Source organism: Rhinopithecus bieti, unplaced genomic scaffold (genome assembly GCF_001698545.2).
Source record: "Rhinopithecus bieti isolate Rb0 unplaced genomic scaffold, ASM169854v2 scaffold_32096, whole genome shotgun sequence".
NCBI classification, from domain to species: Eukaryota; Metazoa; Chordata; class Mammalia; order Primates; family Cercopithecidae; genus Rhinopithecus; species Rhinopithecus bieti.
Window position 1 is genome coordinate 25,890 of NW_016813886.1, and position 5,289 is coordinate 31,178.

Sequence of the window (5,289 nt, forward strand, 5' to 3'; positions counted from 1 at the left end):
TGCCAGCTCATAGGTGGTTTTGCCTTATTCTTCATATGTGGCTTCTTAAATTAAAGCAACGATGATATAGTAAATGCTGAAATTTAGGTATATATAAACACATTCTACAGATAAATAACGAAGCTAAATATTTTTATTTTTTATGTTTTTTAAGAATCTATTCTGATCTTATAGCCACCATAAGCATTACTAGAGTTACACAAATAAATGCACTATAAGCATGTTTATAACTTAGCCAAAACATCAATTTTATAACTTTTGAGAATAAGAGTTAAAATTTCATACATGTTTTGACAAACTGTAATATTAATTGTTTCCTTTTCTTTATTGCTATAATTTAAGAACTTTATTTTAAAAGCAGCTTAGAAAGATTATGAAGTTTAGCTTTTGAAGCAGTAACTGAACTGTAGCCAGATGGTCAACAAGTAAACCACATAACTTCAAGTTCTTGCACATTATACATTTTGAGCAATGAAAGTACTATATTTTCATTGTCTATAAAGCTTCCTTTGCAATTTACACACACACAAAAAAAAGGCAGGAGACAATGGGGATGGGATTTCTTCTGGGAATGATGAAAATGTTCTGGAATGAGTATAGATGTTGGGGTCCCTTGTGAATATACTTTAAAAAAACCACTGAATTATACTTTTAGAGGGTGAAATTTATGTGTGTAAGTTACATTTCAATTTTTTTAAATGTGCAAGGCAGGAGTGTACCTTGCACATTGGAGAAACAGCAAGGAGGCCAGTATGGTTGCAGCGGAGTTGAACAAAAAATAGATGAGGTCAGGTATGGGACGGGACATCAGACCACGGAGGCCCTTGTTGGTTTTTGTAAGATCTGTGGGTTTTACTCCAATTACGTGGGGAACCAATGCAGAGTTTTGATGTGTGTAGTGAGATCGTATCGTCTACCTTTCAAGGATCAGGCTGCCTGCTGTATTGGCAGTAGCTACAAAGGGTCAAGAGTGGAGGCAAGGAGGACCATCAAGAGGCCACTGCAGTGATCCAGGGAGAGGTGATGCAGACTTGGGCAAGCTCAGGGAGAGTGGTGGAAACAGTGAGAAGGGACTGGATCCTGGACATCATTTGAGGATCTCTCCACAAAATTTGCTGCTGAGTGGATGACGGACAAGAGTGAAAGAAGAAAGTCAAGAGTGGCTCCAAGGTCTTGTGGCCTGACCGTGGGAAAGACGAAGATGTTATTAACTGAGATGGAAAAGACTATGAGCTCAGGAGGTTGGAGCAAGGGAAGTACAATTTTGTCAATGTTGAGTTTGCAAAGTCATCCTAGTGGAGATGTGGAAGACAAATGTGCAAATCTGGACTTTAGAAGAGAGTTCTGGGCTGAAGATGTAAATTTGGTTCTATCAGAAACTGATGAGATTGTCAAGGCAGTGGATATAAACATTAATAAATAAAAGAACCAAGATTTGAGGCTTGGAGCATGCTAAATGGCAAAAAAAAGAAAAAGAGAGAGAGAGAGAGAGAGAAAAGAAGATGATAGTAATGAATACTGAGAAGTGTCCATGGAAGGAGGACGAAGCCCATGAGGATGTGGTGTCCTGAGAGTCACAAGAAGAAAGTATGTCAGGGAGAAGGTGTCCAATGCTTCTCATGGGTCCACTAAGAAAAGAACCAAGAATTTGTTCCTGGTGAACTTGATAAGAGAAGCTACTGTGGTCTGATAGGGGCAAAAACATGATTAGTGAAGATGTAATAAAGAATGATAAAAAATCTTCAGGACCTAGTAATAAGAAGAGTTTTCTTAGAACACAAAGAGGATCAAGCATAGAGAAAAACAAGTGATTAACTGAAATTCACCAAAATGAAAGTCTTCTGCTCTTCAAAACTTACCATCAAGAAAATGAAATTCTAGTACAGATAGGAGTTTTCGGAAATGAAAAGAGGTAAGCTATTGGCTGGGAGAACATATTCTCCAGTCATACATCTGACAAAGACCTTGAATCCATAGAACTCTTCCAACTCAACAAGAAGACAATCCAATTTAAAATGGACAAAATATTTGGATAGATATTTCACAAAAGAAGATATACACATGGTAAGTAAGCCTATGAAACAATGCTCAGTATTTTCAGTCAATAAGGAAGTGCAAATTAAAACCACATTGAGATGCTACAGAGCAGTTGAAATAGCTAAAATTCGAGACTGACAATACAAGGTCAGCGGGGATATACAGCCATTGGCACTCTCACACATTACTAGCAGGAATGTAAAATAGTACAACCACTTTGGAACACAATTTGGCAGTATCTGAAAAAGTTAAACTTAAACCTACCATATGACCCAGAAATTCCACTTTCACATATTTACTCAAGAAAAACAAAAACTTATGTCCATACAAACCCTTATTCCAAACTCAGTGTCTCACTCCTTCCCAATCAAAGCCCTCATCTTCATGGAGCAGACCTACAAATGCTGAAAACCGAACTTTCTCTGGAGCTCTCTTTCTCCTGTGCTTTTCTGCATTTTGACTGAAAGAAGTGAGAGTTCCCATGTGCAGCCGGGAAGACCCTTTGGCTTTCACACTTCGCCTTACACTGGTGATTCCTCATCCTCAGGCTGTCATTGTTTTTCTCCAAGGTGTTGATGGCCTCCAGGAATGGTCACCTGGTTCCAATGTCCTTATAATGACTATCTCCAGCCCCCAGACTCCCAAGATGACCACCTGAGATGTCACAGCTGCCATATGCTTTCTCCCACCAGCACCCAAACTCAGTCTACCACTGTTGAAAATCTCAACAATTGTTTCACAATTTGACACTGGGACTATCAGGGTACACTTAGACCAGTGACGTGGTCTTCATTGCCAGTAAGCCAATGGATGATCCATCCTCAAAACCCAAATTTAGGTTGTGCTTTGTGGGACCATTTCCGGTACCAATTATCGTAAGTTGGGATTTCAAAAAAAAAAAAAAAAAAAAAAGAGTCTCTAAAGCTCTGAGATTCATATGCAGAAGGTTTATTAGGAATTACTCTTAACAGTCACATCTATAAGGGGTGAAAAAAGCAAAACTGTGCAAAGGAAGAAGTTGAACGCAAGGTGCTTTCAATGGAAAGCTCAGCTGCAAGAATTTTTGGATCTGGAATGGCTCTTTGGTGTTCTCCCATCCTGAGGCCAAAGGTCAGGACCTGTAGACTCCTCTCCTCATCAACCAGTTATTGGATGGGGGCTGCCCACAAGAAGTGGATAGCTTGGGCAAGCCAGAGAGCAACCTTCACAGAGGAATTTGGCTGTGAACTGTCAACTTCTGGCATGGAGTGCCTCAGTACTGAGGGGCACCTGGGGAACAAACAGCACCTGCCACACTTGCTGCCCTCTCTCAAACACACCGTGTTCTCTCCCATTTCACCAGTGGAAGTGGATAAACACCCGTATTTCCTTTTCTCAGCCCAGGGCTCTTTCCACTGAGGATAAGAGAGAGGCTGAAGAGTTTATCCTGCTCTGAACTCATAAAAACAAAAGAAGACCAGATGGCAGGAGGCCCCAATCCTCAGCCAGCAGAAATATGGGTTCCAACCTGTCTGCCTGCCTCCACTCTGGCCTGAAAAGAACACAAAAGAGTCCACAACCTCGTTCAAAGGGAATCGAAGAGTTACATATGATTTAATACAATTCAACATATACATAGCTAATATTTATTGAGTGTACATGTCAGAGCTTATTCTAAACACCATGTATCTATGTGTGTGTACATACATAGACATATATACACACATATGCACATACATCAATATATACATATATATATGTACTCATGTACATTTATTTAACCCTTAGAGCAGCCCTCCGAGGAAGGCACCACACTTACACCATCACAGGTGAGGAGACGGAATACGGAGAGGTGAAGTGAACTTGCCCAACATTTCTAGAGGTCAGGGGAAAAACACCTTTAGGTTCCGGTTCATTTATCCTTCCCATATGCCTTTTTGGAGACTGTAGTCTTTGAGTAACCCATAAATGTGATCACTTTTCCATGTGTGTAACAGAGATTCTTGTTATGGCCTCCTTCACTGTGCAGAAGATTGGGGCAGTGTTTCAGCTGCAGTGAGTAGGTCTTGAGGATCATAATCCCAGCATCATGATCACACTCAACCATGTTTGCCTCAAATAAAGCCCTGGGGTTACAGGGTGTGGGTGGGCACCAGGGAAGCCCCCTATAGTGGGACTCGATGGAACTCTGTGCGTGGGTTGCAGCCGGTGAGGTGGACCGTGAAAGAGCAGCACGAACAGGAAGGGAGTTGGCTGTTCCCACACTTTCCTAGGCCCTGTCCTTGCGCTTGGATGATTGCACTCACAGCCCAGTGTTGCCTACCACCAGCACACTGACAACTTCGAGACACATGCGTCCAGCTCCACCTGCGCTCCCAAATGCAGACCCAGCACTGGCCTGCCTGGTAAATGCCTCCACCCGCATGCACAAAGGAAATGTGAACATCTCCAAAACCATCTCACTGTGTCTTTCTTACCTAAAGACACTTCTTTGTGTCCCCATTTCTGGTTGTTGGGGCCATTATCTACCCACCCACCCCAAGAAAAAACACAGGATCACCCTGTCATTCTCTGACATTGCCGCCTTCTACTAGCTGACAAGCCCAGTAACCTTCCCGCAGGAGCAGAGCACACAGGACAGTTGGCAGGAAGTCCTTTCACCTGTCTTCAAGGCTAGCTCATCCCATCTCTGTATATCAGGAATTTCCTCTATAAATTATAAGCCCTGGAAAAATAGTGATTTCTCCAGTCTCCTGTGCCAGTGAGAGGCACTGTTAATGAATGACAAGGACTCCAGATCCATAAATTAAATAAAAATGTATAAACTTGCCAGTTAATAACTTGAGCAAAAATGGCATCTAGTGGATTACAGATTGGCATTAGCAGTTGTTTCCAACATGGTTGATGAGAGAAATCAACTGAAGAATCTATTTTAAAATCCAGTCTCCTGGAACATGCCCCTGGGAAGGCAGCCAGCTTACAGACAGGACTCCCAGGTAAATATGAACTTCAGATAAACTGCGAATTGTGGTTTATTCTAAATATGTTCCATGTAATATTTGAGACATACTTTTATTTAATAAAATATTTGTTGCTTACCTGAAATTTAGATCTAGCTAAGAATCCTATGTTTTTATTTGCCAAATCTGGCAACTCTGACAGGCCTACAGAATCAAATATCTTTCGAGCCCTTGGGACGGGCTTAATCTAAAATTTCACACAAGTCTGACTGGTCATCATTGGGCCAGTGGGCCCTGGTAAGAGGACAGCAGT

At 41.6% G+C, this 5,289-nt stretch overlaps 1 pseudogene; it reads left to right on the plus strand.

Annotated features, from left to right (window-relative positions):
- Positions 1-2,749, plus strand: part of LOC108513313 (transcription elongation factor B polypeptide 1 pseudogene) — a 9,468-nt pseudogene extending 6,719 nt beyond the window's left edge.
- Positions 2,750-5,289: the final 2,540 nt, after the last annotated feature.